Consider the following 24,933-nt stretch of genomic DNA (forward strand, 5'->3'; position numbering starts at 1 on the left):
AAAATCAAATTAAACAATTTATGGAGACCAACGAGAATGAAAATACAACAGTCCAAAACCTATGGGATACTGCAAAGGCAGTCCTAAGGGGGAAATACATAGCCATCCAAGCCTCACTCAAAAGAATAGAAAAATCTAAAATGCAGTTTTTATATTCTCACCTCAAGAAGCTGGAACAGCAACAGAGGGACAGGCCTAATCCACGCACGAGGAAGCAGTTGACCAAAATTAGAGCTGAAATCAATCAAGCAGAAACCAGAAGTACAGTAGAGCAGATCAACAGGACTAGAAGCTGGTTCTTGGAGAGAATCAATAAAATTGACAGACCACTGGCAAGACTTATCCAAAAGAAAAGAGAAAGGACCCAGATTATTAAAATTATGAATGAAAAAGGAGAGGTCACGACGAACACCATTGAAATTGGAAGGATTATTAGAAATTTTTATCAACAGCTATATGCCAATAAACTAAGCAATCTGGAAGAGATGGAATCCTTCCTGGAAACCTATAAACTACCAAGATTGAAACAGGAAGAAATTGATTTCTTAAACAGGCCGATTAATTATGAAGAAATTGAGTCAGTGATAAACAACCTTCCAAATAACAAAACTCCAGGCCCGGACGGTTTTCCTGGGGAATTCTACCAAACATTCAAAGAAGAAATAATACCTATTCTCCTAAAGCTATTTCAAAAAATTGGACAGCTACATGCAAAAGAATGAAACTTGACCACTATCTCACACCATACACAAAAATAAACTCCAAATGGATGAAAGACCTCGATGTGAGACAGGAATCCATCAAAATCCTAGAGGAGAACATAGGCAGCAACCTCTACGACATCGGCCAAAGCAACCTTTTTCATGACACATCCCCAAAGGCAAAAGAAACAAAAGATAAAATGAATTTATGGGACTTCATCAAGATTAAAAGTTTCTGCACAGCCAAGGAAACAGTCAGAAAAACTAAGAGGCAGCCCACGGAATGGGAGAAGATATTTGCAAATGACACTACAGATAAAGGACTGGTATCCAAGATCTACAAAGAACTTCTCAAACTCGATATGCGAGAAACAAATCATAAAATGGGCAGAAGATATGAACAGACACTTTTCCAATGAAGACATACAAATGGCTAACAGACACATGAAAAAATGTTCAAAATCGATTTTATTTTTTTACTTCTTGCAGACACAGCTTAGAAATTTGATGGTGGTGGTGTGTTGGTGCCGTCTTGTGACAGAAACCTGAACTGCAGTTTGAACACCACAGAGCAGGAAAATGGGAGAGGCTCTGACCCAAACCCACCAGAGCCTCCTGGAAGTAAGGGTGGAAAGGAGACATCATGGAACACTACATCAAAGACTAATGATGTACTGTATGGTGACTAACATAACATAATAAAAAGGGAAAGGAGACATTCTCAGCCTAATGGGATACTAACAGCTTTCTCAAAGTCTGGGTGGAAAGGGAGAATTCCTTCGGTTCAGCTATACTGATTGGCCTCTTTCTGGACATTTCATATAAATGGAATCATACAATATGTGGTATTTTTGCATATTCAGCTTCTTTCATTTGGCATCATGTTTTCAAGTTTCATCCATATTGTACCTTGTATCAATACTTCATTCCTTTCTACTGACAAATAATATATCACATTTTATTCATTCATTCATTGGTGGACATTTGGACTGTTTCCGCTTTTGGCTATCATGAATAATAATGCTCCATACATTCATGTACAAGTTTTTATGTAGACACATGTTGTCATTTCTCCTAGGAATGGCTTTGCTGGGTCATTTGGTAACTCTCTCTTGAACCACTTGAGGAACTGTCAGACTGTTTTCATGCCTTTGACAGTGTTGAGGAGTGCAGGTATAGTCTGTTATTCTTCTCCTCATGAGACTATGGTTATTGGTTTTGAGAAAGAAAACCAGAGTTGAAGTACCCTTCTCATCACATATTTAGGAGGCTGTAACATTCATGTAACATCACTGGGTCATTGGAGATGTTGACCTTCATCACTGGGCTAAGATGATATTTGTCCAGTTTCCCCAGTGTACAGTAAGTATTTTCATTCCCCTACTCTGTTCCTTAGAAGCGAATCACTAAGTCTTCCCTGCCTTCAAGTGTGGGAGGCAGAATGTTTCAACTCATGGAGGGAAGGTATTTATACGTATTATTTTGAATTGTCTGATAAAGAAAATGCATCTCCAGCAGCAAAAGGGAGTAACAATCTGATTAAAAGTGGACAGACGACCTAAAAGACTATTTTTCCAAAGACGACAACCAGATGGCCAACAGACACATGAAAAGATGTTCAACATCATCAATCATCAGGGAAATGCAAATCGAAACCACAATGAGTGGTTGAACCACCAGAATAGCTGGTTCAAAAAGACAAGGAACAGTAAGTGTGGATAAGGATATGGAAAAAAAGAAAACTTTTGCACTTTTGGTGGGAATGTAAATTGGTGCAGCTACTGTGGAAGAGTATAGAGTTTCCTCAAAAAATTAAAGATAGAAATACCACACAATCCAGTTATTCCACTTCTCAGTAATTACCTGAAGAAAATGAAAACACTAATTTGAAAAGACACATGTACCCCTCTTTATTGCAGAATTATTTACAATAGCCAAGATTTGAAAGCAACCCAGGTGTCCATCAATAGATGGATGAATAAAGTTATGGTGTGTGTGCATATAATGGAATATTACTCAGCCATAAAAAAGGACTAAATCTTGCCATTTGCTACAACAGGAATGGACCAAGAGGGTATTATGCTAAGTGAAATAAGTCAGACAGAGAAAGACAAATATTATATGATTTCATGTGTATGTGGAATCTAAAAAATGAACAAACAAGCAAAAAAACAGTAATAGACACAAATACAGAAAACAAACAGGTGATTGCCCAGAGTGTGTGGTGGGGGAGAGGTATGGGCAAAATAGATGAAGGGGATAAAGAGGCACAAACTTCCAGTTGTAAAATAAATAAGGCCCAGGGTTGAAAAGTACAGTACAGGAAAATAGTCAATATCATAATAACTTTGTATGGGAACAGATGGTAACTACACTTCCTGTGGGGAGCATTTCATAATGTACAGAATTGTCAAATCACTGCTGTACACCTGAAACTAATATGTCAACTATACTTCAATAAAAAAGAAAATTTTTTACATCTCTCCCACTTATTAATTCATTTATATTAATATGGATTCATGTACATTTTTATTATAAAGGTGTTATTTTACTGAAAGGATATATGCCAAAAAAGTGATCTCTGTGGTGAAGTGAAGTGTAAGTATTTTAGAGTCAGGAACCTACAAAAGAGTTGTCACCACTATTATATTTCAGAACCATTATATTGTCTAATTGTGGTATATTAGACAATGTTTTTATTTTTTTATTTTCTTTTAAAGATTTTATTTATTTATTTATTTGACAGAGAGAGAGACAGCCAGCGAGAGAGGGAACACAAGCAGGGGGAGTGGGAAAGGAAGAAGTAGGCTCATAGCGGAGGAGCCCGATGTGGGGCTTGATCCCATAACGCCAGGATCACGCCCTGAGCCGAAGGCAGATGCTTAACGACTGCGCCACCCAGGCGCCCCATAGACAATGTTTTTAGACAATACATTTAACCATGGCAGAGTCTGAGACATAATTTTAGATTATTTTATTGCATACTTGGAAATCAGTTGAGAAAGAAAGAATAGATAAGACAGTTTAATAAATGACCATAAAAATTATTGGGACATGTACTAAATTTATTAAAATCTATTTTAATGAAACAAAAATATGGGATGTGAGGAGTAGTTTGAAAAGCTTTTATTTAAAAGCCCACTGTCTAAAGCACAGCCTTCACATTATCTGACACTATGGAAGGTATTTTCCAACTTTTTTTGGTAACTGGTAGCCCTGCAATCCTGGTCTATACACAAGCAAATGAATTCTGTCCTTAGAACAGAAATACCTCCTGGAGAAGTACCTACTTGTCTCCTCTGAATCTTCATTTCAACAACCTTGATCTATAAATGTGACAAAGAGGTGGTTGTTGACCTTGCCAAGGTAATCTCTGTGGAAGCATGGTGGAACACAGCTCTGTTAGATGAGGGATAAAGATTGAATTGGAGGAGAAGTGTAGGGGCATGTAAATTGAGTATCAAGAATTCTTTGTAGAGGGGGCACCTGGGTAGCTCAATCCGTTAAGCATCCAACTCTTGATTTCAGCTCAGGACATTACCTCATGGGTTATAGGACCAAGCTCCGAGTCGGGTTCCGTGCTCAGCATGGAGTCTGCTTGAGATTCTCTCCATCTCCTTCTTCCCCTCCCCACCACGCCTGCACACGCACTCTCTCTCTTTCTCTAAAATCTTTAAAAAAAAAAAAGAATTCTCTACAGAACTTTGTGGAAAAGGGGAGAATATATGTAAAGAGGACAGTAACTAGAGATATAGAGAGGGGTTCAAGGCATTAATTTGCATTTTGAAATCATCAATTATAGGAGACTTGAGCAGATTGAAAGCTTACTGGGAAGGAGCCATCTTTTCTTAAACTTACCATCTGAAGGGGTTCCTGGGTGGCTCAGTTGGTTAAGCGTCTGCCTTCAGCTCAGGTCATGATCCCAGGGTCCTGGGATTGAGCCCCACATAGGGCTCCTTACTCAATGGGGAGCCTGCTTCTCCCTCTCCCTCTGCTGCTCCCCCTGCTTGTGCTTTCTCTCGCTCTCTAATAAATAAATAAATTTTTTTAAAAAAAATTACCATCTGAATTTACCACTCAACGCTTTCCACATTTTACTTCCTTGTTTCTATTTTGGAGAAGCCTGAAACCAACCAAAGGAAAGATGTAGAGTTTAGTGTTAATGCCTGTTGACTGGATGCATGGATGGATGCAGGAGATGTTAAACATACGCTGGGAAGTTAGAGATTTTTGTCTCAGGATAGAACTCTTCATTCAACTGATGAACTGGTAGTGTTAGGTGCTGAGAGGATACAGCTTCTCATGACTCTACAAGTGATGGCTGCAAGATGGGAGCCCTCAGCTTCAGTGTTCTGGAGCAGATTTAGGCATACTGCCACACAAGTCCTGGAGGGATCCTATCCCAAGCAAGAAGACAGGCTTGCTTTCCATCAAGGGTATGGGATTACAGTCTGCTCAGAAACATGTTGTGGCTCAGCTCTTGTGCCATTCAGAAGGTCTCAAGGAAGAGCAGATCCAGCTCCTCCCCAAACTTGAACTCAATATGCACCACAGAGAGATTTTCTCGATCTCCTTCTAGGCACACATACTGTAATTAGGAGCCCCCAGAGGCTACACAAACACTCACACACACATCCTTGGGTCTACAAACCAGCAGTAGTACTAGGAGAACCTGCAGGCTTATGTGGCTGTCACTCGTTGTTAGGCTGCATATGTAATTGGACCTGTTTGCATTAAAAAATAATGACAATAATGGTTAAGAGTCTTTTGTATAGTAGGAAAGCTTTTTAAATAACCTTAATGTTTGGGTAAACATGATGATGATAGATTTTCCATTTATTATGTCAGCAAAGTATAACAAACCGTTGAGGACTCCCAGTGTGGGTACGCATGTGGGGAAGCCTACAGTCCTGGTACTGCTTTGGGGATGTCAATAACTACAACCTCTTTTTGATTGAGTTGTCAATGTCCACTAAAAGTCTGTGTACTCCCAGGCTGTATGTATTTGGGGCTTGCTCCTTCAAGTATTCATCCTCAGCATGACACCTGTCCCTCTATTAGAGAATGCATATTCCTTACCATATAGGTTGCCCGAGGACTCTACCTTCAAAAAATGTCTTAAACATATTCCCTTGGGGTTTTTTTAGCTTTATTAAGGTATAAATGATACATAAAAAATTATACACATTCAATGTGTACATTTTCATGAGCTTGGACCTATGCATATACCCACAGCACAATCACCACAACCAAGGTCCTAAAAATATCTAGCACTTCCAAAAATTTCCTTATGTTCCTTTCACACTCCCTTGTTTTTACTGAACAGGAAATTGAGGTTGAAACAGCTTCGCTGACTTGCAGAAATACAGACAGGACTAGCATCTTGCAATCAGAAATAAAAATACAGGTTTCAGAAGTGAAACAGATTAACAGGAAACCAAGATTTTCTTGATTGTGTGATGTGCAGCTGGGCATCACGTAGTCTGCATTTGGGCATATAAGGTGGCAATCTCTGCTTTTAGTCTCAGTAGCAGTGTGACCTCCAACCAGGTTACTTAACCTCTGTACAGTGTCATTTTACTACATCCAAAATGGTGTGGAAATCATATCCTCTGCCTCCTCAGAGTGCTGTGGGGAATACATGAGACAAAATGGTAGCTTGCATTCAAGAACACTGAGTCCTCCATGGTTTCCTGAGGTCAGGAGTCCTGCTTTTTGTGAGAGTTTTAAGTTTCAACCACTCTGTGACCATGCACAAATGATCATTCAATTATAAAACACTACGAGAACTTTCTGAGTTCATCCAATACAGAGTATGATATTTAATAGCTGCTGTGAAGACTGGAAAGTACCTGGAAATCACTGTTCCTTCCTTCCCAACTAAGGTCTCAAAAGTGCTTTCCTTTTAAAAAAAAAAGATTGTATTTATTTGACAGAGAGAGAGAGAGAGAAAACGAGCACGGGTAGCGGCAGGCAGAGGGAGAAGCAGACTCCCCACTGAGCAGGGAGCCCAATGCAGGACTTGATCCCAGGACCCCAGGATCATGACCTCAGCTGAAGACAGGTGCTTAACCGACTGAGCCACCCAGGTGCCCCAAAAGGGCTTTCCTAAATGGAATTCCATTTACCTCTATTCCTATCTGGAAGGTTTTATCCAAAAAAACAGCCAGCACATGGGAAACGATTTACCTAGAGCTCCCACTGTTCTACTACAGGGTCCCTTTGCAGAGCCTCTTCTTTCAGGGTTATGCTGTACATACTATCCTTGAGAAACTAACACAGAAGATAAAAAGTGGGATGGGAGGGGCACCTGGGTGGCTCAGTTGGTTAAGCACCCAACTCTTGATTTCCGTTCAGGTCATGATCTCAGGGTTGTGAGATCGAGCCCTACATTGGGCTCCGCACTGGGTGTGGAGTCTGCTTAAGATTCTCTTTCTCTCCCTCTGTCCTTCCCCCAGCTTCCCTCTCTAAAAAAAAAAAAAAAAAGTGGGATGGGAAAGTATATGAAATGAAGTGAAATGGGGTGATAGCTTTGATTTTGCTCTTCTGCTCCTCAACAATGATCTCATATCAGCTATAAAGGCTTTCCATTTTATAAGTAAGAAAAGGCAAACTCGGAAACATTACGTAATTTCTAAAAATCTTGCCATAAGTGTAAAGATCACAGAAATCCTAATCCTGAGGTGGTATTTTCCTCATATAACACAATGCATCCTTTTTACTTTGTAGCCATGCAAAGCTTAGAGATAAGTGTTTCTGGATTGTCTGCAGGTGCTCTCCTTGACAAGTTGTGCATGTATGGATGGGCACGAATACTTTCTCCAACTGGACATTTTTCAGTAAATATATACATTTAGATTTCAGATGAGGGATCTGGGACAAGGATTTTCACTTGAATTTCTGGCAAACAGTATTCACCCAATAAAAATTTATTGAAATCGTAAATCCATGAATCAGTACAGTAGTACCCTTAATGTATGGAGAGCTACTATAGCAAAATAGAAAATGGACAAAATGTATAAATAGTTCACAGATGAAATGCAAATGGTCAAAAATCACAAGAAAATATGTTCTAAATCACTAATAATTTAAAGAATGCAAATGAAATCATCTAAATATCCTTTTATTAGCTACCATCTGAAATATATTAAATACAGGAAAAAAAATTGTACCTCTTAATCCCCTTCATCTATTTTGCCCATCTCCCCATTCAGTTATAAAACTTCCAGTTATAAAATAACCTAAATGTGAGACAGGAACTCATTAAAAATTCTAGAGGAGAACACAGGCAGTAACCTCTTTGACACTGGCTGTAGCAACTTCTTGCAAGACACATCTCTAAAAGCAAGGGAAACAAAAGCAAAAATAAACTATTGGGACTTCATCAAGATAAAAAGCTTCTGGGGCACCTGGGTGGCACAGCGGTTGGGCGTCTGCCTTCGGCTCAGGGCGTGATCCCGGGGATCCGGGATCGAGCCCCACATCGGGCTCCTCCGCTGTGAGCCTGCTTCTTCCTCTCCCACTCCCCGTGCTTGTGTTCCCTCTCTCGCTGGCTGTCTCTATCTCTGTCGAATAAATAAATAAAAAAAAAAATCTAAAAAAAAAAAAAAAAAAAAAGATAAAAAGCTTCTGCATAGTGAAGGAAACAACTAACAAAACTAAAAGGCAGTCTACTGACTGGGAGAAGACATTTGCAAATGACATATCTGATAAGGGTTAGTATCCAAAATATATAAAGAATTTATAATACTCAACAACCAAAAAACAAATAATCCAGTTTAAAAAAATGGGCAGAAGACATGAACAGACATTTCTCCAAAGAAAACTTACAAATGGCCAAAAGACACATGAAAAGATGCTCAATATCACTCATCATCAGGGAAACACAAATCAAAACTACAATGACATATCACCTTATACCAGTCAGAATGGCTGAAATTAACAACACAGGAAATAACAGGTGTTGGCGAGGATGTGGAGAAAGGGGAGCCCTCCTACACTGTTGGTGACAGTACAAACTGGTGTAGCCACTCTGGAAAACAGTATGGCGTTTCCTTAAAAAGTTAAAAATAGAACTACCCTACAATCCAGCAATTGCACTAGTAGGTATTTACCCAAAGGACATAAAAATACAGATTGGAAGGGACACATGCACCCTGATGTTTATATCAGCATTATCAACACTAGCCTAACTTTGGAAAGAGCCCAGATGTTCGCTGACTGATGAATTGATAAAGAAGGTGAGGTGTATATATATACAATGGAATATTAATCAGCCATCAAAAAGAACAAAATCTTGCCATTTACAATAATGTGGACGGAGCTAAAGGCTATTTTGCTAAGTGAAATAAGTCAGTCAGAGAAAGACAAATACCATATGATTTCACTCATATGTGGAATTTAAGAAACAAAACAAATGAACATGGGGGAAAGAGAGGCAAACCAAGAAACAGACTTTTAACACAGAGGACAAACATGGTTGCTGGATGGGGGGATGAGTTAAATAGGTGATGGGGATTAAGGAGTGCATTTGCAATAAGCACTGGGTGTTGTATGTAAGTGATGAATCACTAAATTCTATACCTGAAACTAATATTATAGTGCATTGGAACTTAAATAAAAATTTGGAGAAAAAAACATAAAAACATTAAATAAAAGTCACAGAGATGAAAAGTACAGTATAGGGAATATAATCAATAATATTGCAATAATATTGTATGGTGACAGATGGTGACCACATTTAATGTAGTGAGCACTGCGTAATGTATAGAATTGTGGAATCAATGTGTTGTATACCTGAAACTAATATAACATTGTGTGTCAATTATACTTCAATAATAAATAAAAAATAAAAGTAAAAATATATAGAGAAAAAAATGAACAAAAATTTAAAATTCACAAGTAAAATTTTGAAAACTGGCTGTGTGTGTGCGTGTGTATGCCTCTGACTCTTGGTTTCAGCTCAGGTTGTGATCTCAGGGTAGTGAGATGGAGTTCTGCCTCGGGCTCCGTGCAGGTCTGTTTGAGATTCTCTCTCCCTCTCCCTCTGCCCCTTCACCCTGAATGTGCTCTCTCTCTTAAATAAGTCTTCTAAAAAAAATAAGAAATGAGAACACTCAGACACTTTTTGAAGGAGTTTAAACTACTGAAATCAAATCCCAGGGAAGATCATTAAGCATGTAATGCAGAGAAATTTTTTCATATGGCAAAAGTAAGCAGGTAAGAGATTATTTGCTACAGCATTACATGAAATAGAAAAGAAAAAAAACTATAAGCAATCCAACTGTCCACCAATACAGAAAACCTATGTGAGTAAAGTTAACAAACCATTTATACTTCCCTATGGGCTAGGCAAAATGGAAAACTATTTTAATTCCAGAGTGAGCTGCTGATCAAGAGATAACAAAGTTATCTCCCTGACTAATGAGACTCCCCAAAATCAGTACCCTGATCTGAATAGTGGTCATAATGATAAGTAACTCGAATAGCTGTTAGGATTAAAGGAAATGAACTATAACGTGTATTTGCTTAATGCAGTTCCACACATATCACTTTCCTTCCCTCTAGATCGCCTGTCCCATCTATGCTTCTGCCCCAGCCTGATTCAGCACTTCACGGATTAGCCAATGTATGTAGCCTGACACCCAGATCTGTGGGCACAAGGGATGGGATTTCAACTCCTCCGTCATCTTCATTACCCAAAGGGGATGCTAATTGGGTTCCCCAGGGGTCACAATAGCAGGAAATTGTGACCAACCATTTCTCCAGCCCTAAAAGCCCATCTCCTAAGAGGGAGGCTGCTGTGTGTCCTTTAGGGAGGGTGAGGGATGGAACTTCATTCCCACCCTGCCACTGATCTGGGGTGATGACTTAGGCTCTGTCAGCCCGAGCTTGGTCATCTGTGAAATAAACTCATGATACCTGATTCCTTTGTCACAGAGCAGTCCCAAGGGGTGAGAAAATCTGCCCAGAGAATACAACATGTAGTGGGATTTCTCAACCCTTTAAATGTTGTGATTTGGCAACAGGAGTTGGCTGAGCCTCAGGGCTAAGGCAGGCTTCATGAAAAGTTGTTTCTCATGTTTCCCCTAATGAGGTTACAGACATGCAGAGGAGAGGAGCAAGTATGTCTCTGACATGGCTTGAGTTCAAAGGTTTGGGGACAGAAGGTGCTCTACTTTCCTGGATGTTTCTGAAGCTCATACCAGCTGCTCACCATCATGCTTGCGAGCAGACCCTACTGCAGCAGTTCCCCATGCTGGGAAGACAGGCTTGTCTGACTCACCTGGTGAGCTCAGTGGGCGATGGCACCAGCACAGCACGCTGCAGTGTTTGCCTAACTGCTGCTCCTGGACCACTCCATATCCTGATACATTGTGCAAAAATTCTGGACCCATCTTGAAGTCACCAGTGCATTATGCAGCCACACTACACCAAGATATCAGCCATTTACTGTTTTCCTAGGAGACAAAAATCCAAGAATTATTAGCATTTCTTTGACACAGTTATCCTTTCCTCCATTCACTAATAACTAATAAATATATATTGAGCTTATGAGTATATGGGCAAACTCAAGGGTTAAATCTGAGATGAGATAGCTCCTTCACATTAACTTGCTCAAATTTCAGGGAATTGAAGATTTTTAAAAATCCCTCTTTGGACTCCTCATCAAATTTCCAGAAAGAGTTTCCTACATTTCTTGTTAACATCCTTTATTTCCCACTAACGCCTCCTTCCACGGCACTATGGCTCTGTCCCCATGATTGCAATGAACATGGTCTCACCGAGGTCGCAAGCCACTTTTGTCACTAGATCCACTAATTTTGTATAAAAATATAAATACATGCATATCACTTTTAATGACCACCTAAAACTCATGCTTGTGCAAACTGCTTCTGTCACTTCATAACAAATCTGACAGTTTCCAGGCTCTAGATAATGAGGTACTGTACGAATCCAAGCTGTACTACTCCCTAACTGTGCAGTCCTGGGCCGAATCCTTACTCTCTCTGTACCTCAGCTTTTCAACTGTAAAATGGGGATTAACACCGTATCTAACTCACAATAGTTCTGTGAGCACAAGTGACTCAATACATATAAAGTACTTGCTACATAATACCTTTCAGTCATTTTAATGTCTTTTGTCTCTATCTTTATTGGCCATTAGTATCTCTACTATCCCTATGATATACACTAATGTTTATTCACAATCAATGACCTTGGGGGTACATTGTTAGAAGATGAGCAGGTCACAAAACTAAATGCAGGATGCGACCTTATCTTTTGCACATAAATACATGCATATGTGCATAAATGTGTAAGTACCAGCATAAGAAAATTTCAGAAAGGATACAATACAGATTAAAACCTTAGCAGGGCTTTTCTTCTGGTGGTTATGTTTGAGGGTAAAATTATTCCCTTTTTATGCTAATTAATTTTTAGTATTTTTTATGTTATTTTTTACTATACTAAACACCTTGCAATAAATACTCTTGCAACAATGAAACAGCAGTAAAATTTAAGCATTCCCAGGCCACCTACAGGAAAGCCATCAGCTTTACAACAGGGACATCCCCAAGGCACAGGGCAGGAAAGAAGATACTGGGGGAGCCCCTTCCACAGTAAAACAGGACACAGTTCCCCAAATTCCAAACTACGATAATTATTATCAATACTTTAGATCTCTGCTTAGTTAACTGGGGAAAAACACGGTGCCCTAATTTGTTTCATTTTTCTTTACCCTGATTAAAGGGTTGATCAGCTTATCATCAGAGGCAGTATCATACACTGGTTAGATGAAGTGACTCAGGAGCCACAAGCCTGTGTTCTAATATAAGCCTAATGACTTACTAGCCCTGTCCCTGCTGTGCCTCAGTTCCCTGATTTCAAAGTCCAGCAACAATAGCTCCTCTTCACAGGCTGTGGTGAGGATGAAATAAGTGAAAGCTTAGCACTGACACCAGGGTGGGGCACTGAGGGAGTCAGAAATATTAACCTTTCTTATCATTATTATCATACCAGAATGTATTAGAGATTCTACTGCCATTTTTATTACTATATGGATGTACACTGATTGACATGGATTGATCTTCATAATATATTTGTTGTAAAAAAGCAGTTTATAAAACTGTTAAGTAGGATATTATTTCATTTCTGTTCTTAAATATACAGTGACATATAAAATTTCTGAAAAAAAACATATATTCAAATGATAACAGTGGTTATTCATGAGTAGGAGACATTTAAGGTTTCTCAGCAATCTTTATCTCCTGCATTTTGCATTTTAATCTACAACAAAAATGTCTTGAAGGGCGCCTGGGTGACTCAGTCGGTTAAGCATCCAACTCTTGATTTCGGCTCAGGTCATGATCTCAGGGTCGTGAAATCAAGCCCCAGGTTGGGCTCCACGCTCAGCAAGGAGTCTGCTTCTTTCTCTCTCTCTCTTTCTCTCCCTCCCTCCCTCTCCCTCTGCCCTGCCCCCCACTCACACTCTCCGTCTCTGTCTTTCTTTCTAAAATAAATAAATAAATCTTTTTTTTAAGTCTTGATTTTGGAAGTAAAAGAAATATATATCCTTAGCTCTTCCCATAAGAAAGTGGTTCAGGATCAGAATGGGTAATATCAGGGTGCCTGGGTGGCTCAGATGGTTAAGTGTCTGCCTTTGGCTCAGGTCATGATCCCAGGGTCCTGGGATTGAGCCCTGCATCGGGCTCCCTGCTCAGCGGGGAGCCTGCCTCTCCCTCTCCCTCTCCCTCTCCCTCTACTGTTCCCCCTGCTGTGCTCTCCCGCTCTCTCTGTCAAATAAATAAAAATCTTTAATAAAAAAAAAGAATGGGTAATATCACTAAGCCAAGGGAATTAGGTAATAGGATGGTCTTAGAACTAATTTAGTAATCTACCACATGACAGTTCCAATTGGCTGTCTTTGGGAAAATTACAGATGCCTAGGGGAAGAGCAAACACGTTGCTCATATAAACCTTACATTTTACAGACAGACAATGTTCCTACTTCCCAGGATTTAGCAAAGGTCATGAGACAAAACTATTTTCAAAACATGCTTCTCTTATCTCCCAAATAAAGCCCCCTGAATGGAAAGCAGGCTCATGGGTTTAACCTCCCAGTTAGCCAAGCGTTAAAATAGTAAAAGGAAAGGAAAATATGCAGGTGGCCAGCACCTGTAATAGAAATCAGCTCAAGTTTGAAATGGGATGCATCCCTAAACCAACCTAGGGACTTGGTCATTAGCCTGTACACAGGACAACAAACACCCTACTATCACTGTCTTCTTTCAGCAGAGTAGCCCAGATTAGATTCCGGATCTACAGGCCTAGATAAGTAACTGTGAATGAAAGAGAAAATTAGGCCTGGATAAACAGGAAGATGCTTTGCCTTCAGGATGCTTTCAAGTATTGTTTCACAGTAGGTGGCACCTAACAAACTCTAAGACTTTGAACATAACACACGAAAATGTAACTGAAAATAGTATGTCCAAAATCTGTTTGTGCTCCTTATAACATACAAACTGAGAAAACTGGTGTGTCTATTTTAGAAGCTTGGAAAGAAAATACATATAGCAAGGAGGCTTATATGGCAGGTCACACTGTTGAAATGTGAATGTGGGTTTGTTTTTCTCATATTTCTTCCTTTTTACTTTCCATGAAATAGCCAAGCATCTATGGATAAACATATGCAACAAAATAATACCATATTTTTGTAAAGAATATGTACATATATAATAAAACTATAGAGAAATGTATTAAGAATGAAAAATCCAATGTTTTGTTAGTAGTTACCCCTAGGTAAGAAGGAGATTAATGCAATCAGAAAAGAATTCGAATGAGATATATAATGTTTTATTTCTTAATATGAGTATACTAAACTCCATTATATAATTTCTATAACTTTTTATATGTGTGAAATACCATAACAATCACTGTTCGATGAGTTTATGTATGCTGTAAGCAATGATCCATACTAATGTGAAAATTTTGGAAAGCACGGTTAATTCCAGTGATACATACATAATTACTCAGCAAACCAAATACCCATTAATATAAAAAATATTGTCAGAGGAGCCTGGGTGACTCAGTGGGTTAAGTGTCTGACTCTTGATTTTGGCTCAGGTCATGAACTCAGGGTTGTGAGATCGAGCCCCACATCAGGCTCCATCCTGGACATGGAGCCTGCTTAAGATTCCCTCTCTGCCCTTCCCCCACCCTCTCTCTCTCCTCCATCTCTAAAAAAAGATACTGTCACATTTGTTCATTTCCTCCCATTATATTCTCTATGCATTCATATATAATGTATATACATCACATGTGGGGTTCATATATCTGAAGATTCATAATTTGCTTTATGAAGGTGATGAAACCAGCAATTAAACATGCCCAATCTTACATCACACTCCACAAAGCCCAGGTCCCTATCCATTAGGGTATATAATCTTTTTCTGTGTCAGGGCTGAGGTCAGCAAAGAGGAAGTGACTACCCATGGTCCTGTAGGCAAGAATTTATCTGATATTTTGGATGCAGGGCTCCTGTTCCCAGTCTGTTGCATAGCAGACCCATCTTCATACTCTGTTATTCTGTACTGTTTCCTTTCTGGAGATCAATGGGGCCGGCTATTCCAACGTCAAAATAGACAATAAAAAAGAAGATCAGAAAGTAAAGATCAAATAAAAACTAGATGCGAAGATGAAGTAAAAAGTAAAGAGTAGATGATCTGCTTCCTCTTTCACATCATCCCCAGGTACTTATCCTACAAGAAGTGGTACCAAATCCTACACATAACATAAAGAAAATAAAAAATATTTCATTACTTCAAAAACCATGAAAATTTCAACTTGAATGAGAAATGACAGTCAACATATAAAAACAACAAGATGCCACAGATGTTGGAATTATCCGATAAGGATTTTAAGTAGTCATTCTCAAAATGCTTCAAAGAGTAATTACAATTACACTTGAAATAAATTAGGGAACAGAAATTCTCAGGAAAGGAACAGAAGATATATAGAAGAACAATATCAATATTTAGACCTGAAACACCCAATAACAGAAAAATTTAAAACTCAGTAGATGGACTCAACAACTGAATGGAGAGGAAAAAGAAAAGAATCAATGAACTTGAAAACAGAACAATAGAAAGTACCCAATTTGAGCAATGGAGAGAAAATAGACTACAAAAAAAAAAAAAAAAAGAAACAACAACAATGACAACTCAGGGACCTGTGGGACTATACCAAAAATCTGAAATTAGTGACACGGTTACCTTAGAAAGAAAGGAGAAAAGGTGCATGGATAAAAAGTATTTGAAGAAATAAAGGCTAATAACCATGTAAAATATTACAATTCATATTAAGGGGATTTGATACTATCTAGTAAAATTACTAAAATACTTACTCTTGGAACCAGAAATTTCTCTTCTAAGAATCTATCCCAAAGATACAATGCAAAAAGACAAAAAAGCTTAAGTACAAGGCCATTACTAGCAAAACAATCATAATAGGAGAAGATAAGAAGCAAGACAAATGTCTACCAATAGGGGACTGGTTGAATAACCTATAGTACATCTACATCCTAGAGTACTATGCAAGTATAAAAAACATGAGGGAAAGATGTGGTATATAAATATGTATATATATACACATGTATATATATGTATATATAATGGAATATTATTCAGCCATAGAAAAGAATGAAATCTTGGGGTTCTGGGGTGGCACAGTCGGTTAAGCATCCGACTCTTGGTTTCAGCTCAGGTCACAATCCCATGGTCATGAGTTTGAGCTTCTCGTCAGGCTCATGCTCAGCGCAGAGTCTGGTCCAGATTCTCTCTCCATCTCCCTCTGCCTCTCCCATTTGTGCTCTCTCTCTAAAATAAATAAACCTTTTTAAAAAAAGAATGAAATCTTGCTATTTGCAATAATGTGGATAGTGCTAGAGAGTATTATACTAAGCAAAATAGTCAGGGGAAGACAAATACCATATGATTTCACTCATACATGGAGTTGAAGAAACAAAACAAACAAGGAAAGGAAAAGAGAGAGAGAAAGAAAAACCAAGAAACAGACTCTACTATAAAGAACAAATTGATGGTTACCAGAGGGGATGTGGGGTGGGTGGATGAAATAGGTGATGGGGATTAAGAAGGGCACTTGTCATGATGAGTACTGGGTGATATATGGAATGGTTGAATCACTATACTGTACTACTGAAACTAATATAACGCTATATGTTAACTAACTGGAATTAAACTTAAAACTACATAAAAAATTTAAATAAAAAATAAAAAGCATGAGGGATTCCTCCTGGCGAAAGGTAACAGAAACAAAGCCCCAGACCTTGTTTCCCCACAGAGACAATAATGTAATAATATACAGTCCAAAAGGCCTTTATGAGAACCCCAGAAACCAGTTAAAAAGTTGTCATACCATAGGAAGCACAAAACCAAGAAGAGCTACATCAATCCAGTTAAGAAAGGCTACTGCATTTCACCCACATTAGACCCTCATCCAAGCCAGCACAGCCCAGAGCAACTGGGGGAAAGCACCCAATTTGCAGTTTCTCCTTCAAGAGCAAAAGAGAAGAGTGATATGTACATCCAAGGTTCTGGCTTTTGGGGGCTTCCCAAGGGATTGATTTCTGTATCATCTGACCCAAAATGCTGACAGGGGCCAATGAGAGCAAATGAGAGCTCTACAGCTTATTGAAGAACCAGAGAACCTACAGTACCACAGACCAGAAAGAACAAGAGATTCCGAGCTCAGTGAAAAAAAGCCAACAAATCATTCCGATTGGGAAATTATACGAACAAGCCCGGAGAATATGCATCCCCCAAAAAGATTTGAGAGATTCCCCACAATCTCTAGCCAGGCTGACTGGTAAAGATCTTCCTCTGTAAAAAAAAACAGTCCATAAAGACTGGGAAAGGACGCTGCTTTTTCAAAAGTATAAATCTCAACAAAAAGTAATAAGGCATACAGAGAAACAGAGAAATATGACCCAATCATATTTACAAAATAAATCTTGGAAACCAATCATAAATATATAAATATCTATGAATTATTTGACAAAAAATCCAAATACTCATCCTAAGGAAGTTCAATGAGTTACAAGAGAACATAGACAACTAAATAAAATTAGAAAAATAAACATGATCAAAATGAGAATATCAACAGAGAAACTATGCAAAAGAACCAAACCGAAATTCTGCAGCTGAAAAACACATTAATTGAATTGAATTGATTATGGTATTGCATAAATCTCCTTTAATTCTAGTATAGTATTTAAAAGATAAAAGCATAAAAATAAATAACTATAACACTACATTAATGGATACAAAATATAAAAAGATGTAATTTGTGACATCAATAACAATGCGGGGGGATGTAAAGGAGTAGAGTTGTTATATGCAATTAAAGTTAAGTTTTTATCAGTTTAAAATAGACTGTTATAACTATAAAGTGTTTTATATAATCACCATAGTAAACACAAAGAAAAATACCTATAGAACATATACAAAAGGACAACAGAAAGCATATCACAATAAGAAAATAAACAAAACACAAAGAAAGCCTGGAAGACAGAAAAAGAGGAACAGGGGTGCCTGGGTGGCACAGCGGTTAAGCGTCTGCCTTTGGCTCAGGGCATGATCCTGGCGTTATGGGATCGAGCCCCACATCAGGCTGTTCCGCTATGAGCCTGCTTCTTCCTCTCCCACTCCCCCTGCTTGTGTTCCCCCTCTTGCTGGCTGTCTCTATCTCTGTCAGATAAATAAATAAAATCTTTAAAAAAAAAAAGAAAAGAAAAAGAGGAACAGAATAAATGTAAGACACAAACAGAAAACAATTAACAAAATGGCAATAGTAAGTCCTTCCCTATCAGTGATTATTTTTTTAAGATTTTATTTTTAAGTAATCTCTACACCCAATGTGGGGCTCAAACTTACAACCCTGAGCTCAAAATTCACACTCTCTACTAATGGAGCCAGCCAGGTGCCCCAGTGATTACTTTAAATGTAAATGGACTAAACCCCAAAAGATATAGAGCACCTGAACAGATTAAAAAAATAACACCCAACTGTATGCTGTCTTTAGATATAAGGATACACATAGGCAGAAAGTAAAAGGATGGAAAAAGATATTCTGTGCTAATTGTAACAAAAAGGGAGTAGGGATGACCACAGTTATGTAAGAAAAAATAGACCTTAAATCAAAAGTCACAAGAAATAAAGGATATTATATAAAGATAAAAGGGTCAATTCAACAGGATGTTATAACAATTATAAATATTTGTACCAAACATCAGAACACTCAAATATATGAAGCAAATGTTGACAAAATTAGAGGAAGAAATACACAGAAGCACAATAATAATAAGAGATTTCAATAGACCACTTTCAATAACGAATAGGAAAACCACAAAGATCAATACGGAAAGAGGATTTGAACACTATAGATTAACTGCACCTAACAGACATATAAAGAATACTCTAATCAACAACAGCAGAATACATATTCTTCTCAAGCACATATGAAATATTTTTCAAGACAGATTATGTGCTAGGGCACAAAACAATTTTTTAACAAGTTTAAGAAGATTGAAATCATACCAAATATCTTTTCTGATCACAATGGAATGAAACTACAAATCAATAGCAAAAGGAAAACTGGAAAATTCCCATTATGTGGAAATTAAACAATACACTCCCGAACAGCCAATATGCCAAAGAAGAAATCACAAAGGGAAGGAAATTAGGAGATATCTTGAGACAAATGACAATGAAAACAAAATACACCAAAATTTATGGGATGCAACAAAAGCAATACTAAGAGGGAGGTTTATGGGAATAAAGGTCTACTTCAAAAAAGAAGAAAGATCTCTAATCAACCACCTACTTTTACACTTCCAGGAAATAGAAAAAAAGGAACAAACTAAACCCAAAGTTAGCAGAAGGAAAGAAATAAAGATTAGAGCAGAGATCACTGAAACAGAAAATAGAAAAACAGTAAATCAGTAAACAGTAAAAAGACAATGAAACTAAGAGTTGGTGTTTTGAAAAAATTAGCAAAGTTGACAAACCCTTAGCTAAATCAACTAAGAAAAAAATAGAGAAGACTCAAATAAAAATCAGATATGAGAGACATTACAATCTATGCCACAGAAATAAAAACGATCACAAGAGACTTTTTTGAGAGAAAGTACGAGTAGGGGTGGAGGGGCAAAGGGAGAGAGAGAATCTTGCTGCAGAGCTTGATCTCACGACCCTGAGATCATGACTTGAGCTGAAATCAAGAGTCGGACACTTAACTGACTGAGCCACACAGGCACCCTGATTACAGAGACTTCTATGAACAATTATACAACAACAAATTGGATAACCTAGAAGAAACGGGTAAATTCCTAGAAATATACAAACTACCAAGACTGAATCATGAAGAAATAAAAAATTTAAACAGATCTATAAATAGTAAAGAGATTAAATCAGTAATCAAAAAACTCCCAACAGGGGCACCTGGGTGGCTTTGTTAAGTGTCTGCCTTTGGCTCAGGTCATGATCTCAGGGTTCTGAGACTGAGTCCCACATCCGGCTCTCTGCTTCTCCGTTTCCCTCTGCTTCCCACTCCTTCTGCTTGTGCGCTCTCTCTCTTGCTCTCTGTCAATTAAATAAATAAAATCTAAAAAAAAAATTTCCCAACAACAACAAAAAGCTAGGACCAGATGGCTTTGCAGGATAATTCTACCAAATATTTAAAGAAAAATTAATACCAATCCTCCTCAAACTTTTCCAAAAAGTTGAAGAGGAGAGAATATTTCCGAAGTCATTGTATGAGTCCAGCATAACCCTGATACCAAAACAAGATACAGACACAAGAAAACTACAGAACAATATCTCTGATGAATATTGATGTAAAAATCCTCAACAAAATACTAACAAATGAAATTCAATAGCACATTAGAAAGAATATACACCATAGAGGAAATTATATATATATATATATATATATATATATATATATATATATATATATATATATATATAAAACCAACTGGGATTTATTCCCAGAACACAAAGATGTTTCAACATATGATAATCAGTGTAATACACCACACATTAACAGAATAAAGGGGAAAAAAACCTCATGTGATCATCTCAATTGATGCACAAATAACATGAGAAAATCCAACCCTTTCGTGATAAACTCTCAACAAACTAGTAATAGAAAGAAATCACCTCAACATAAGAAAGGCTATAAATAAAAACCATACAGCTAACATTGAACTCAGCATTGAAAAACTGAAAGCTTTTCCTTCAATTATCAGGAAAAGGCATGGATGCCACCTATTACCACTTCTATTCAACACAGTATTAGAAGTAGTAGCCAGAGTAATTAGGCAAAAAGAAGAAGAAATAAAAGCCATCCAAATTGGAAAGAAAAATAAAATTATCTCTCCTCAGAGATGACATAATCTTACATGTAGAAAATCCTAAAGATTTCACCAAAAAAAAAACCAACTGTGAGAATAAACAAATTCAGCAAGTTACAGGATATAAAATCAACACACGAAAGTCACTTGCATTTTTTATACATTTACAATAAACAATTAGAAGAAGAAATCAAGAAAACAACTTCATTTTAGATGGTATCAAAAAAGAAAAAAAATACTTAAGAATAAATTTAACCAAGGAGGTGGAAGACTTATACAATGAAAACTATAGGACATGGATGAAAGAAACTAAAGAGACAAATAAATGGAAAGACATCTCAGGTTCATGGAGAGGAAGACTTAAAATTGTTAAAATGTCCATACTTCCCAAAGTGACCTAAAGTATCAATGCAATCACTACCAAAATCTCAATGCCATCTTTTGCAGAAATAGAAAAAATAATCCTAAAATTCATTTGGAGTTTCAAAGGACCTGCTAATAGCCAAAACTTGGGAAAGCCTAGCTTGAGAAAGAAAAACAAAGCTGAAGGCCTCACACTTCCAGATTTTAAAACATATTACAAAGTTACAGTTCTCAAAATAGTATGGCGCTGGCCTAAATGCAGGCATATAGACCAAACAGACTAGAGAGCCCAGAAGTAAACCCTTGCATATATGGTTAAATGATCTTTGACAAGGATGTCAAGGTGACACAATGAGTAGAGGAGAGTCAATTCAACAAATGATGCTGGGAAAACAACATATACACATGCAAAAAAAATGATGCTGGACCCTTAGCTTACACCATATAGAAAAATTAACTCAAAATGTATTAAAGACCTAAACTTAAGGCCTGAAACTATAAAGCTCCTAGAAGAAAATATAGGGGAATATCTTCATGACAATGGATTTGGCAATGATCTCTTAGACATGACACTGAAAGTACAGGCAATAAGCAAAAATAGACAAATGAGACTACATCAAATTTTAAAACTTCTGGGATACCCAGTTGGCTCAATTGGTGGAACATGACTCTTGATCTCGAGGTTGTAGTTTCAAGCCCCACATTGGGTGTAGAGATTACTTAAAAATAAAATCTTAAAAAATTTTAAAAACTTCTGTGCAACAAAGGAAATAACAGACTGAAAAGGTAACCTACTGAATGAGAGAAAATATTTTCAAATCATATATCTGATAATGAGTTAATATCCAGAATATATAAAGAGTTCCTACAAGTCAACAACAACAAAACAAATAACTAGATTTTTAAAATGGCCAAAGGACTTGAGTAGACATTTCTTCAAAGAAGATATACAAATGGCCAAGAAGTCTATGAAAAGATGTTCAACATCACTGATGATCAAGGTAATGCAAATCAAAGCCACAATGAGATATCACTTCACACTCATTAGGATGACCACTATTTTAAAAAAGCAGCAAATAACAAGTATCAATGCAGATGTAAAGAAATTAGAACCCTTGTGCACTGTTGGTGTGAATGTAAAATGGTGTAGTCCCTATTGTAAGCAGTACGGAGGTTCCTCAAAAATTAAAACATAAAATTAATATATGATCCATCAATTCTACTTCTGGGTATATACACAAAAGAATTCAAAACGAGGTCTTGAAGAGGTATTTGTACTCTTGTTCACTGAAGCAGTATTCACAATAACCATGAGGTAGAAGTAAACTATATGTCCATCTATGATGAATGGATAAACAAAATGTGACATATCCATACAACAGAATATTACTCAGCCTTAAAAAAGAAGGAAATCCTGTCATATGCTACTACAACATTGATGAACCTTAAAGACATTATGCTAAGTGAAATAAGCCAGTCACGAAAAGATAAAAATACTACATGATACCACAGGTATGAAGTGTCTAAAGTAGTCAAGTTCATAGAAACAGAACGTAGAATGGTGGTTGCTAGGGTCTTGGGAGAAGGAGAAAGCATTGTTCAATAGGAAGAGTTTCAGTTTTGTAAGATGAGGAAGTTCTACAGATCTGTTGCACAACAACATGCATATTAACACTACTATACACTTAAAAATGGTTAAGGTGGTAAATATTATGTGTGTTTTAACTTAATTCAAAAAAAATTTTTTTAAATAAAGCAATGAAGACTCCCTCTCTGTAGGGCTATAGCATGATAGCCAAGATATATCATTAAGTGAAAAAAGTAAGGTGCATTTAGAGAGTTAAGATGGCAGAGGAATACAGGACCCTAAGTTCACCTGGTCCCTGGAATTTTGCTAGTTATCAAATCATCTTGAAGACCTGTGAAATCAATCAGAGATCTGAGAGAAGAAATGCTGCAATTCTACAAATAGAAAAGCGACCACTTTTTGCAAGGTAGGAGGTGTGGAGACGTGAATCCGGGGCAATATGTGGGAGGATACTGCAAGGAGTGGGAACCTTCTTAAGGAGGCTACCCCAAAGCAGTAGAGCGTAAAATCGGAACTTTTAGGTCTGCTACAGTGGAGGACGTCCCTGGCTTAAAGGTGCTCAGGTGGTGAGGCAGGGCAGAATACCAGGTGGGAAAGTGAGGTCTCAGGATCCCTGGGGTCACAAGAACGGGGCGGTGTGGGGGTTGCTGAGTGTGGCAGAGATCGAGGCATCAGAGTGGGGAAGCTGGCTGAAAACAGCAAGTCTAGGCACCAGCTTTCTGCTTCGTGTTGCCATAAACTGCGAACCAATGCATGGTCGTGGGACCGCTCTCAGAGCAGGGCCCTGGCAAAAGGCAGAAGCACAGTGAGATCCCTGTAGATCCCCCGGGAGGAATAGTGTGGGGCCATGCCACAGGAGTTGTAAAGTTTAGAGACTTGAAACTCAGTCATGTGCCTGAGATAAAAATGCTCGGTCACAGGCTGGGGAACACAGAGTTCGGACGGAAACCAGGGAGACAAGAGTGACTGACTGCTTTTCTGTGAGGGCTCACCGAAGAGTAGGGGGCACGAACTTTCAGCTTGAGGGCTAGAGACCAGGTCACCGCCATTTTCATTTCCCACATCAGCACTGAAAGCCTTCAGGCACCCAAACAGCACCACATACTGCAATCCGGACCACTTACACTGAGCCCAGCCCCCCGGCAAGGGGGATACAATTCCACCAGCGCAAGGACACTGAGAATCAGCACCCAGGCACCTCACCAGAAGGCCAGCAGGAACAACCAGCTAGCACCAAGTTTACCAACCACAGAAAACTGCAAAACTTCAGCTCTTGGGGAAAACAGCATATAGCATTCATGGTTTTTGTTGGGTTTGGCCATCAAACCCTGAGACAGCAATGAAAAGATTACTCCAGACACCTAAGTAGGAGAAAGGAGAGGGCAAGGGGACCAGACGCTCTAGTGGCGAAAGGTCCCAAGCCAGACTCTGCCTCCACTTTTATTGTGAACATTATCAATACACTAAGGGAATAAGAGAAACAAAAAGGAGTGCGGAGCTTTAATAATCAGGACGGTGATATAGGGAGTATCGTGTGATTAGAAGGAGCTGTGCTCGTGATGCGCATGCAGGCTGGGAGTCCGTGGCCACCAAAGGGAAATGTTTCTCCTAAGCATTTACTCCCTGGATGAGTGCATTGAGCTGCAACAAGGATCCGGCAGTTTTCAACCCAGAAATCTTAAAGGAGGCCCAGTTTTCTGAAGACTCCTTCTTTGTTTTTCAACTAGTCTCACCGAGGGAGGTATATGTTTAATAAATCTTATCTAGCCAGGCATTACAAATTCCCACAGGTTTTATTATTCTTTAGTCTTTCAGTTTTATTTTTTCACCTTTATACTCATTTTACCAAT

The 24,933-nt window shown here is 38.2% G+C and overlaps 1 long non-coding RNA gene across 1 annotated transcript in view; it reads right to left on the reverse strand.

Moving 5' to 3' along the window:
* Positions 1–7,810: 7,810 nt before the first annotated feature.
* The window catches only part of LOC113248119 (uncharacterized), a 59,986-nt gene continuing 42,863 nt past the window's right edge, over positions 7,811–24,933 (reverse strand). Inside the window, exons 17-18 of the long non-coding RNA XR_008959828.1 lie at positions 10,987–11,161; positions 7,811–8,295 (exon numbers count right to left, since the gene is read on the reverse strand). This is a non-coding gene — a long non-coding RNA (uncharacterized LOC113248119). The remainder of the gene's footprint in view (positions 8,296–10,986; positions 11,162–24,933) is intronic.

The sequence above is a fragment of the Ursus arctos genome, chromosome X (assembly GCF_023065955.2).
Source record: "Ursus arctos isolate Adak ecotype North America chromosome X, UrsArc2.0, whole genome shotgun sequence".
Lineage (NCBI taxonomy): Eukaryota > Metazoa > Chordata > Mammalia > Carnivora > Ursidae > Ursus > Ursus arctos.